The following is a 13,808-nucleotide window of genomic DNA, read 5'->3' as shown; positions in this document are numbered from 1 at the left end:
CTGCAACCCCGTTTTCCTTCAGGGAGGAACAAAGGGCAGGGATAGTGCTGAGAGGATTTTTTTATCCAGTGTTAAATGAGCTAAAGTCTTCAGTAATTTTAATTTCTTTTCAGTTAATTACTTGTCTCTGAAACGTGTGAAGGAAATACTTTGTGTTAGTGTCAGCCCTTACGAAAGCACCAGAAACTTTTCCAGGTCAGCCTCTGGCACGTCTTAGCTAAATGTACCTGTCCTTGGTCTCGTTTTACACCAGCCCGCCGAGGAGTGCTGGTAGATTCAACCTCGTCAGTCATGGGCTCAGCCACCATAAAAAAAGGGTTCCTGTGCCCGAGTCCCGTGATGTGCCCATCTATCACAGCCCGCATTGCTAATCACTGCCTGGTACACGACTGCCACGTCAGCTCTGTACATTCCCCGGGATCCGATGGCAGCTGCGCAGCCAAATCTGGAACCTCGACAAAAAAAGGCTCCTTTTTAACATTCAGACTGCTAAGTAACAGTAAGTAACACAATGAACCCTATCTGCATTGGATCAGCCTCAGCTGGAGCTAAATCAGACAGCATTCTGTATCTCTCATTTTGCTTTACTGACCAATAAAAATAGCAGTGGGGATGGCCATGAGCAAATTCCTGTGAAAGCCCCAGCGGCTGCCATGCCGAGGGAGGTGGGTGCACAGTGGGAGGAAAGGAAAAGAGGAGGCAGTGACTGCGAAGGTGAACGGTGCAGAGAAGGAGGGCTAAAAATAACATGGCATTTCTTTCATTGTTCAATACCATTTCTGCATGTAAAGACAGAAGAATATGAATCTAACTAATACCAGTATGCAATGAGGCATATCTATGATATAATAGACACTTAATGTTAACGTCTGATTCAGTGACCCCAAGCAGCTGTAATGAATTTTATGCCTTAGTATCAATTCTATATTCTGATACCTCTTTTTCCTAGTATTTTCACACCATGATGTTTTGATTGCTCAAAGTTTGCTTGGATCCAAGTTATGTGAATCAGAATTTCTCCACCTCCCAATGGTGACCTGGGGTTCCTGTCCCTTCAGAAGATGCACTTGGAATTCTTTCAGTATAACACCTACTTTTCAAGCATTTATCAGTACAGAATGCTATGAACAATTGTTCCAATAATGAAATCTAATTGCAAAATGTTTAAATATGCTGTCTTCAAACACTGCAGTGATTAGGAGGACATAGCAAGTGAGCTTGTGACACTAAATATTTAGTTAAAACACACTATAATAGATTCAGATACTAATACTAAAATGCTGACAAGAAATGGCAAGACCAAACTGGACACTTTGAATACATGTGAGTTCTGATTTAGAAAGACCTCACATGCTTTCATCTTTCACTGCTGTCATGATCACCAGTTTCTAATTTAGCTTTTCTGATAGCACTACTGGCAGGTTGCTAAGTGGCTTAGGCAGGCCCCCTTTACCCAAAAGCAGTTTGAGCTATGATCTTGAGGTAGAAAGAGCTTTAAATCATTATCTTAATATTAGCAGTTGGAAGCACACAGTTCAACTGTTTGGTTCTTTCATAGGAACAATTCTAAGGGCAGTTTTGTGTGTTTTTCACATCTTTGCAAAGTTCTTTGGAATCATGTAGAGAGTTTGCAGGTGACAAATGACTTTGTAGCACTATTAACACACTTGACTAAGGAGCCTAAAAATTTTAAATATTAAACAGATGTTCAGTTACAATTGCTGATGCCAATTGATCATTCCCAGAAATCTTTCATGGATGATGTTTCTGGAAATGATGAACTGTCTGGTGTTTATAAACACAGATTTATCACAGGATAAAAAGTAAAATATTTGCTCCTCAGTTTGAAGTTTTAGTATGAGTCCCTCCAGTTTTTGCTAAAAACATTTGACATGTTACAGGCATAGTTCCTTTTAAATGTTGCACTTTGAAATTAATAAACAGCACAAAATTAAACACTAGACTAGGAATGAATGAACTAAGACATCCTGCTTTAAGCATCACAAGAGGTCCAGCATAGGATGCTTAACATGACCACTGACTTAGAGAAATCTCCAAGTATCATGAACAGAATGCTGAAAGCTGTTTTTTCCAAGCAGATTTCTCATTGCTCCAGTTTAACAGCTCACAGTATAAATAGGTGCTCAAATTCAGCTCCAGCAGTTTACATTGTCAGGAAAAGTGATAGGGTTTTTGATTATCTTAACAAGCTTCTCTTGGTGGCTTCTGGAACCAGACTGTCATCTGTTATGGAGTTTGAGAGATTTGATCAACACAACAGCAACTTCTTTCCAACTGCTAAAGAGCTGCATCTCATGAATTCTTGTCTTTTTAAAGTTTCATATATTGCACCACAACTGAAAAAAAAAAAAAAAAAAGGTATAGATTTATCAACGAGAGCTGCTCCAATTCTCAGATAGCTGGAAAGTCAGTAAACAAAAGATGGTCTCCCTTTCCTCTCCCGATACCTAATATTTGCCTTTTTTCCATCTGTAAACAAAGAGCAAACTGTTAATAGCTAGTCAAAACAATTTCAAAACCAAGTCCAGGATAGTCATTGCATTCAGTTTGAAAAACTCTGAGCAGTTCTTCCTGCAGGTGGGGTGACAAATCTCTCCCTGACTGCCCAAGGAGAGAATGGGCATGGGTTGAAGCAAGAGGAGAAGCCTCCATCCACTCACAGCAGGGACACAGCTGCCAGGCAAACTTCCAATGAGCCATGAGCTTGCAATCCTGCAGACCTCGCATTCTGCAGCCCTGGTAACTCTGCCTTAATGGGGGGGGACCTGTGATTCACATCTCCTCCTACAAATTTTGACCAGTCCTACCTCAGGAACACTGTGTAAATATTTAAGAGCACTGGTGAAGAACAGCCCAGTAAGTTTTTGGCTCAAGAGCCTTAGTGATCACCAGTTATTCTTCAGTTCATGAAAGGATTCATCTGGAAGTCCTTCTCTAGTGTTCCTCTGCAGCACAGTTCCCTTTCTGAAAAGGCCTCATAGATAACTATAAATGAATTCCAAATGGAATGTAAGTTTATTTGTCTCTATCCTTCATCATTTTTGCTGCAACAAGCAACTATGTTTCAGCATTTTTTTGCTGAAATTAACCTTCAAAATTAACCTTAGAAACTCAGATGTTCAGCCATGGCAAGTAAACCACATAAGCAACAATGCAGAATGTTTTATTCAATTAATAAAGTGTTAAGAACTATACATATACATATATATATATGTATGTTTTTTAATGAAAGTTTATGAGGTACATTTTATTTACCAAAACATTTTTTAAAAAATCTCCCTTGATTCTTTACAGTATCTCTTTCCAGCAATGAATTCTATGAATTACAGTGGGTGTGGAGAACAGCTAATGGAGTAATTTATCTAATAGATAAGGGATTAGCCAACCAAGATCCTCTGTGGACACACCGGTGAACATCATGATCCAAGGCACATTTTCTCTTCCTAAACTTGTGAACCAATTTTACTGCAGTCACAGAAGTGCTATCCAAGCAGTTAAGGATAGGAAAACATCATAATGGAGACCCAGGACCTGAAAAATGAGACAAACTATAGCAACACAGAAGACTGCATCCAACCAGTTTCAAGGAACAGCAAGGAAAACCTCTGAATAAAAAGCATAGTAACTTTTTTCACAAGGAATAAAGCACATCTGCCAGCTTCTAAACATCCATCTTCAGAACAGGTAAAGCACATTCCTTCAGCAGTAGATTTTTGTCACACTAGAAGTACTTTTGTATACTAGATGCAAATAAAAGTTGGCAGTTCCAGACAGTGAATGATCTGTATTTGTGAGCTCAAACTTACATGGAAAGCTTGTCAACTAAACTACTACAGTCATATTTAGTTGTTACATGACATAAATGAAAATTCTAGTATTTTTAGTCTTCCCTTTTCAATTTAGTACTAATTTACATATTGTGATGACACACATCTGCTATCTCAACTACTCAACTGAAAGGGACAGATAAACCTGAGATCTGAATAACTTAGTGTAATTTCCATAATTATGAAGAGAGCAAAGAAACTCCTTTGCAGTACCGAAAATTCTAGTGCTCTGAGGAAAAGTTTGTCAGAAAATCCAGCTGCATGCTGTGATTTGAGGAAATAAAGAATATTGAAAGCAAGCTACTGATGTAACCATGGATTGGACAATTCCAGTGAACAACAGAAAAATACCAGGAGAAGGTACTGACCACCACCAACCAATGTCCTGCATTGTAGTGGGTTCAAAACCTACTTAACAGCTCAGGTTGAATTTCTCAGACCTAAACTGATATGCCAGGATATGGGATATAGGAATACATACAGGAAACACCATTTTCTAACACTTTGTATCCTGCAGCTATCCTATCTGCAGCTTGCTGAGTACTGTGTGCCTTGCTATGAACCATGATGCAAAAATAAAAATAAGACTTCCAGAAGATCACTATACATTTAAAGACAATAAGGGTATTTTTTTCCTTCTAATTGAATAGATATGTTATTAATACTCCTTGAGCCTGTAAGAAAATACCTCAAGCACCCACACTTGAAATGGGATGGAACACAGTGTACTCATATATAATAGCGTAACTATTTTAGAACACTTCATGCAGCAAGAGACAAAGAATGTGAAGCACATCATTACAATAATTCTAGCAGTTTTGTTCTAAGTTCCTATACTATGCTATTATTTTGTTTGAAAGATATACTCCTGTATTTTGAAGTCTGAAGTGGTATCTATAAAACATTATACAATGTAATATGCTGCATTGCAACAGAGGTGTTATCAAGATACCAAAAATGAGTCTAACTTCCACAATGTAATTAATGAAGGCAGCAGCCTGGTATAGCTAATAAATCTCAGCACAGATCTATGCAACTGTCATTACAAAAAAAAAAAAAAAAAAAAATCAGTAACTGGAAAGGTAAGACCATGATGAAAAGACAATCGACTGCTTGGCAGTTCTTTTCCAGAGAAAGTGCTTTCAAATAAGAAAATGATAAAACAATTCACCTCAATTTGGAACAAGTGTTAAAATTAAAGTATATTATTATTTCTAGAACAATGGGAAGAACTGCTAGGTATTTTTATGGGGAGAAAAAAACACATTTAAAAGGCTTCCAGGCTTCCATTCTTCCCACCAAAACTAGTTTTAATCTGATATTATTACAGAAACTTATATAAATATCCAATTTTATTTTCATTTAAGGCACCTTGGCATTTCCACTTAAAGTGAGCAGTTACCTATTAGACATGAAAATTTTGTAAATATCATACATAAATTGCCAACAATTTTGCATTCTTAATTTACTATTTTGACACTCATTAATATAACTCAATAGAAACACCATTATGTTAAAGTTATAGTTTAAAAAATCTTGGCAGCAAGATGTTAAATACAGTTCATTGATACAATTCTAATCAAAGTTCCTCTCAGTTTTGGTTTATTTTTTCGTTTTTTTTTTTTTTTTTTTACAATACATTTCCTAGTATCTTTAATTCAATAATGTATCTTCAATTTGTATTAATTTTTACAATTTACTGAGTCCCACAAAGAGACTCACTGTACCACAGAACAAAAAAGTTGCTGTCCAAGGTACTGTACATAAAGACAAGTGTTCCAATTAATCTCTCAAATGTGTTAAAAATGTTTTCAGATTTATTAGCTGTCCTTAGCAAGCAAGTTAGGCTTGTTAAAATTCCTCATATGATACTGCAGTATCAGTGTTATGCTGTTACTTTCCAGGGCCTCTTCTACTGCATTCCAGTATGATCAGACATTCCAGCACCTGACAATACCCAGTATGTATAATTAAGGACAAACCTGTTCTACTCTTTGTTACAGACTGATTTTCAGCAGGGCTGAAATACAACAAAAAAGTCTTTGAAGTCATGGCTCATGAATAAATGCTACCCTCTAATATAAATTTAGCTCCCACGTACTGTTCTGGCATTCTGCAGAGGAGTCACTAAATGTAATTTTATCTGCAGTATTCACCTTACATATCTCAGAAGCATAAAAATTCACACATTCATGCAGGACATAGCAAATAGCATCCTGGGTTTAATTGCTGCTTCAAAAAATAACCACTGAGTATAAGATAATAAATACAACTTTTGTTTCTTTTGTTACAATTAATAGGAGAAGCATATTTGTCATTTGCAAGGCTAAAAAATGCAAGAGCCAAGAACTGCAGTAAACCTCTCAGAGTTAATAGCAATATCCAATAATGCTTTCCCACACCATCTTCAAGCAAATGGATTTAATTCACTGCTTAATCAGTCAAATTAACACTAATCCCCATATGGTTAGAAAGGATGTTTCTTAACAAACCCGATTTATGTTTTATTTATTTGCAAAGTGTCTTAAAAGCTGAGATGCCTAGAAGAACTACTATGTTAATTCACTGACACTGACAGAGCTGGTTTCACCTAAGAAACGATCTCTGCAATTCACAGCATGGCTGACAGCTATCTGCATAGAAAAGCAGCACAATAACCATTTAAGCCATGCAAAAACACTCACCCAAGATGATGTAGCAAAGATCAGGATCCAGCTTCCAGACCCCATGAAGCTGAGGGAGCAATCCAGCAGCCTGCTCAGGCCAGCAGTGTCTCTCCTACACTTGACCTAGACTGCCTTACATAATGAGGAAGCAGCGCTGTATCCTGTGTGGAGGAGCAAGCTGAATGTCATCACTGGCAGAAGTAGGGAGAACTGGCAGCAGGCAGGCTGCTGCTTAGCATGGAGATCACGGAGTCTGCCTTCCCTCTCTGCTCTGCGAGGAAACACAAGGAGAGCTCAGAAATGCTGGTGTCATTCCTCCCCTGGAACCAATGACCGGAAGGAGTGAGGGTGTTAAAATGTGAGGCAGCAGTGCTGGAGCTGCAGCTCTACCTGCTCAGGGGCAGCACAGCTCCTGCCACAGCCTGCAGCACTGCTCAGCTGCAGCTCTACCTGCTCAGGAGCAGCACAGCTCCTGCCACAGCCTGCAGCACTGCTCAGCTGCAGCTCTACCTGCTCAGGGGCAGCACAGCTCCTGCCACAGCCTGCAGCACTGCTCAGCTGCAGCTCTACCTGCTCAGGGGCAGCACAGCTCCTGCCACAGCCTGCAGCACTGCTCAGCTGCAGCTCTACCTGCTCAGGAGCAGCACAGCTCCTGCCACAGCCTGCAGCACTGCTCAGCTGCAGCTCTACCTGCTCAGGGGCAGCACAGCTCCTGCCACAGCCTGCAGCACTGCTCAGCTGCAGCTCTACCTGCTCAGGGGCAGCACAGCTCCTGCCACAGCCTGCAGGAGAGCAGCAGCAGCAAGGCGAGACACAGACACGCTGGCGGCTCTGCACACCTCTGCCTGGGCACTGCTGACTCTGGTGAGTAGAAGGACAGTATCGGTATGAGATAAAGTCTCCAAAGGGAATTTCTCTTCCCTCCAACAGATCTGACTGCATGCAGATTAGTTTCTGGAAAGTAATCATTCTTTACCTGTTGTACATGGTGTTACAGTGGTTAAACTGCTTCAATCACAGAGGTTTGATTTTTCAAGAAAATGATGGGTAAGATACATTCTCTGTGGTAAGATATTTACAGTCATCTCTGGTGTTTCTTAGCATTTGTTTTGTTTGTTTGTTTCTTTCTTTCTTTCCTAAGAGAAGCCTTGGTATATTTTGTAGTTTATTGTTGTTTGGGTCATATCAGCACTTCTCTGCAGGGCACAACAGGAGAAAAAGTATTCAGGCTTAGCCAGCCACTTAAAACTTACACTACTTTGTTTAAAAAAAGCACTTTATATAAATTAAAACTACTGCACATAACTTGTATTCCATAATTTATTTAATTTCAATGCTTCAATAGTAACAAAAGAGCCTTAAATCATATAATGCATATACACATTTTTCTTGAATTAATATTTTGATTGATAAAGTTCCTCTTTAGAAAAGAAGGCAAAAGTTTTGCTAAGATGTTTTGTGCTTATATTTGAAACTGCTTGATTAGACATGATCAAGAGTAAATGCAACTGGACACAAAATCCTGCAGCAAAATTAAAAGACAGGTAAAAAAAGTTCTAAGTCTCAATGTGGAACATTGACAGAAGTTAGGCTAGGGGCAGACTCTATTACTATTAGTTATGTCCTTAGACTAATCATGACTTGAGCTCTGATCTCAAAAGGGAAAATCAAGGTGAAAGAGTAAAATAATCTAAATGTTTGCCTTCCAAATTTATTTAATTGGTATTTCTCCTTTTGAGATAAACTTACAATGACTTTTGTATCAAATTTGACCAGGTTAAAAAATGCTTCATTTTCACTGGTTTTTTGAAATATATCTTTTCATAGTCTCTTGTTGAATGCTTTCCTTTTTCCTTTCTAGAGAACCAGAAAAAAAAAAAGAAAAAGGAGAAAGAGAAAAAAATCACAAGCATATGATATAAAAGACAGATCACTAGTAAGACCTACAGCTAGCATACTCTGAGTTAAGAAGAATGTGGAAACAAAAAAACCAAGAAAAATACAATTTGAAAATTAGTTTTAGAAAAACAATTATTTCTGCATTTGAAATCAGTAACTGTTTTTCCAATCTTCAGAAAATAACATTAAAAATATGCATTTATTTTTTCATATATTAGTTTAGACTGTTAATGAGGAGCCCCTCTTAAAACTTTACATAATTCCTATGTACCAACCTCTACTTTTGGTGTGTTTCAAGTGTTAAATAAGAGTGCTTGCTTTAGAAAAAATCTGTTTACATACTTAGCCTGGTAAATCAAGAGTTGAAAATATCATGACCTGTATTAGTCTTTAGAAATATACAAGAACAGTTTAATTAAGGTGCAAAACCAGCAATTCTGTTGGTCATGGCACTCCAAAGAGTAAAGCAGACAAAGTACTCACCTAAAGCAACTTCAGGTGCCTCCACAGCCATGGCACTGGGCAGGACAGGCTGACTAGAGATAACCAAATGTTGACTGCATCAGATAGAAAAATAAACAAAGTTTGTTGATAAACTAGAGGTTACCCAACCCAATACACAGAAATTGAGTACAAAAGGCTATTTAAATGAACAGAATGCAGATTTGGCAGGCAGCATTGCAAAGACCCTGTATAGTTTGCTTGATGTTGCAGTTCAGGCAAACTTGTCAGTTTGAAACAGCTGATTCCATCTTGGGGCTAAGTGATGAATTAGATATTCCTTCAAAGTCTTCCACTCTTATTTTCTATGATATTTCCTATAACTGTATATATAACCTCATCATAGTCTGTTCCCATGAGGACAAGTAAATCCAGTGTAATAGTTTGCAAACATTAAGTTTTGTCATTCAACATACACCTGAAAGCCACAGCTTTTGTCTGGAGTATAATCACTGTTTACTTCTCTCAGGTGGTAGCCAAATTGCTCTTCCATTGTGCCACAGTACTTTTCAGTTTACAGTAACTCCTATAAGCATTTTTCCTTCAGTTTGATCTGCTGGCAAGTCAAGACTATCTAAGCACAAATTGATACAGAAACTGCTGACATGTAGGACTTACAGCGAAAGACTCTTTCTGAGCCAGCTGCACTGGTAATGTGAGTATTAATGTCTAATGCTTGACAGTGGTAAGAAAATAAGTCAAGTTTATATAATAGTCAACTAGCAAAGTAATGATTCTGATGCCTCAGTAGATAGAGGGTCAAAGTAAATAAATGCAGTTTGAAAAAAATCCTTTCAAAAACTGTAATCTTTTGAAAATTACAGAAGAAAAATCTGCTATTTGGAAAAGAAGAATGGACAAGAAAACCCCTCATGAGGATGGAGATTAAAATATATATTTTTGGGGGCTTAATGTGAGAAGTAAAAAACAATCTAAACTCTTTTGCCACATGATATGAAGATAATGGTAGTCATTATTACAGAAGACTGTAAATCTATGAAACAAATTCTGGAAATTTTCTTCTATGGAAAATATGGTAATAGAGGTTTGCAGTGCTTGCCACTAAATTGCCCTTACTTGCTGAGTTTATTTCCACAAGATCCTTTCTATTCCATGCTGAAGTGAAGGAAGCAGTGTCTCATAGACCTTGCTCCTGCCAACAACCTTGAGTAAACAGGACAATTTTTTTTTAGACACCTTGCTCTTAGATGCCTTGCATATAAATAAATCATTGCTTGAGGTTTGCTCATACCAATATAGATTCCATTTGGGATCTGCTGAAACACTGAAATGCTCTGGTATCAGTGACGGGAGAGACAACTTCAATATCTTGTGGTGCAGGTTTTTGGCATTTTTTCTGTCCTTCTCTGACCTTTCTTTTCTCAAAATAATTTATCCCTTGTGTTCCTGATCAACCTGCATAAGTGAGTCATGCTGAAATGTGTAAACAATGGCTCAAAGTCTTCAAAAAATGAACTCCTGTATTTAGACCCAATAACACATAGCCTTATAAACGGAGGAGGAGGGAGATTCCTTAGAGGAGTCCTTCACCCAAATCTCTCTGAAGACTTTGGCCATTTCTCTGCATTTGCTACTTCTGCAAGCAAACCCTATAAATGCATATCACATACCACCTTATTGCAACAGGTAGTAAAAGCTTTTAATTTCTTTCTTCAATATTATCTGGCAGCACAAGACCTTAATTTACTCTACATATTTTTTTTTATTATTATTTGACCCGGTCATATCATAATGAAGACCACTGGAAGACTAGTCAAGGAGGAATGTTTTGTCCTTCAGTTGACTAAAATTCCTGGTATCTGACCAATGCCAATATTCAAATAGGCAGAAGAGCATCTCTAAATACCCTTTTGTTCTTAAATAATACCTTACCAAACTTGCAACTGAATTAAACAGCATTTTAAAAAGCAGTCATATTTTCAAACATCTTAGATGTTAAGATATGTCAATGTTTTCAATAGTGTTTGACAATATTTAGTATCAGACAAATTTTTAAGAAGGTCCCTGATTTTCTTCCAAATGATTAAGTATTCCAGTCATGAATGGTGAACACCAAATTGTTTAATTCAGTGGGTAATCCTCAGATAGGTATCACTTATTTTGCAATTTTGTATTCACATGCACTTTTTGATATTTAACGATAAACATCCCAGAAAACAGCTGAAAAATTATAATCCAATTTAGAATAAAAGCCTTCTACAATTAAACTATGAACATTAAATAGGTCAAGGTCACAGTAATCTCAATATTCATGGAATGTTCTTTCATTTCTTTTTGACATCTCTTCCTCTACAATAAAACTAGCTATGATAGTCTTTTAAATTCCTTTCAAAGATTTTTTGTAAGATTTATAGGGTTGCCTATTGTACCCCTGAGAGTGCCTATAAACTGATTTCCCAAGCGACTATTTTTGTACTTATCTCATAAAAAAACCCATCTGCTGTTTTGCATATTAATAATACAAGAGAATGGCAAAAATAGGAGGAAAGAAAAAAGTTGAAAAATGAAAAAGCAGTTAATTAACCATTCAATAAATATGCCTATTTATTCTGAGTAAATGAATGATCTTTATCAACTGAAAATAATTACTACTGGCAGGCTTTTCTGTTGGATTTTCTACTGTCACTGATTCCAGGACATTGAATTTAGATTTCAATTATTTTTAGCATCTCCCTAAATTAGCTTTTATGAGCTTAAGAGCAAGAAAGAAACCACACTTAGTTTTGGAGATTAAGTTTAGTTGTCAGTCATCCATCAGAACATTTCTAGAAATTGTAGTGGTAGTACCTTGAACTCCAAGCCATTATTGATGCCTAAGAACAGTATCAGGCAAAACAGATTTATGGTTCAGCATAATAAATGTCCCATTAGCACTAAAAGCAATAAGGTGTCTTTTTTTTTTCTTCATCCCCCCTCCCCCCAAATCCCTCCTAAATAGCCCCCAGCATGCACCATTGGTGATATTGATTTAACACAGATGCAGAACTGGCTTACGCAAAATCCTGAAGGACCTACTACAGCGAACATGTTTGCAGGACTGGTTATCCCCTCTAGCAACACATGAAGATGCAATCAGTACCCACATTTAGCTAAAAGGCAGAAATTCATCACTTCAATTTCATTCTGGACCCGAGTATCTTTGTCTTTCTTTAATTGACATGGGTCCAGACCAGTCAAACAAACAATATTACTTTCGTTAAGTTTTAATTTTTCAAGTCTTTGAAATGTCTATATTTTTGGGAAGAAAATAAAAATAATTCAGATGTAGCTCTTTGTAGAAAAGTGATACTTCTTGTATTTTACTTTACCACAAATTTTAGTAATATGCCTAAAAACAAAAGGGTGGCTGACCTGTTAAATGTTTTCAATAGATCTTATTGGTTCCCACCAAAGAAATTGTTCCAGCTCCTGTGTTCTTGTTCCTCTTATTTCCATCATTTGGATGCTTCCAGGAAATAATACAGATTCCCTTTTGGTTTCTTGCTTTTCTTCCCAAGACATTCCTAGTCACTTGGGCATAGTTTGCCATATAAGAGCTCACAATTACCTAAATTAGAAACCTGCGTCTCAGGTAAATTTTTGAGTCTCTAGTGTCTGTCAGTGCTTTCCACAGTGAATTTATTGAGCAGTAATCAAAGCTCTTCAGGTTATGTACATCCAAATTTTGAACTTGCACACTACAAGCTCTCATAGGGAAAAGACTGTTCAGCCCTCAAACTATGTAGTTAAATATGGATGGTACTCAGGCATCTAGGTCAGGGTGTGCTTCTGTCTTCATCTCTCCTTCACTCATTCAAAGATAGAGCTTAGTAAGAATGAGACAAGTCTTTTAGGATAACTCCTCTGCACTAAACACATCAACCTTCATTCAGTGCTGAATGACACAGTGGTCCAACACACCACATGTCACAAATTTTTCTACATTGAGGGTAGTCCCCTGTAGAGCAGGAGAACTCAGGGTTGTCCGATATTCTGCAAATCCCACGTTCTGAGGTTCCAGTCCTTTGCTGACTAATAACTAATGTTTTATTATTTACATAGCAAGATACATCCTTGCCAACACCTTAGGTTTGCATACACATTTCACTTACACTTAAGTGATCCTTTGTCTAATGCTGAGCTTAGCAGCATTGCACCAAAGTGTTAAAAAATATATGAATAATATCTCATCTGAAGAAAAGTCAGTAACTTCTTGAATGCCTTGTTTTAAAACATTTGTTTTATCTGTCAGAATAAGTATTATTTTTGCTACTATTAATTGATCTTTCATTTAAGAAAACTCTGAAATAAAAACAATTAACACAGTAAATGTATAACCAAGAATAGTGCTTTCAAGTTTGCAGGGCAAAGAGACATGAAAGTCTGTTATATTTGCTTATCCTGCTCATCTTTCTGACATAGCTGTCTCTTTTTCCTTCCCCTATGTGAGAAAGTAAACAGAATGTCCTTGAAACAACTACGGCTTGATTTCAGGCAGAGTAAATCAAACAAATAAAACCAGCCATGAGCAGATGAAAACAATGCCTAAAATGCCTCTTCATCAAATGATATTAGCTTTTTATGCTAATCTCCTTCAAACTGATTCTACACTGTAAAGTAATGATATCTCAAAGAAATCTACTGAAGAAGTTCTCCTTTTCTCAATCATTCCTAGTGGGTAATTCTTTAAGATTCAGCTGTATATACTCAAATCACTAAGTCCTTAGAGGTCAATAAGGGAAAACACTTTTCTGTTCCTATTTTAACAGGTCACCTCAGGTGAATTCAGAAAGTTCTATTGTTTAAAATACTTTAATGAAGCAAAATTCTTTCCTTCATCATATTTACTGTAACAGTTTTTTCACTGGAAGCTGTGGCAGTATGACCTTGGAAA

General features: G+C 37.1%; 1 pseudogene across 1 annotated transcript in view; it reads right to left on the bottom strand.

The window, feature by feature from the left end:
- Positions 1-7,523, bottom strand: part of LOC306804277 (sodium channel protein type 1 subunit alpha-like) — an 88,543-nt pseudogene extending 81,020 nt beyond the window's left edge. The window contains exons 1-2 of the transcript XR_013777954.1: positions 7,491-7,523; positions 6,533-6,785 (exon numbers count right to left, since the gene is read on the bottom strand). The product of XR_013777954.1 is annotated as a sodium channel protein type 1 subunit alpha-like (transcript). The remainder of the gene's footprint in view (positions 1-6,532; positions 6,786-7,490) is intronic.
- Between the last annotated feature and the right edge of the window lie 6,285 nt (positions 7,524-13,808).

This window comes from Erithacus rubecula (assembly GCF_903797595.1).
Source record: "Erithacus rubecula genome assembly, chromosome: 8".
NCBI lineage: Eukaryota > Metazoa > Chordata > Aves > Passeriformes > Muscicapidae > Erithacus > Erithacus rubecula.
Note: the sequence above shows the minus strand (reverse complement) of the source record. Positions and strands in the feature narration are given on the sequence as shown.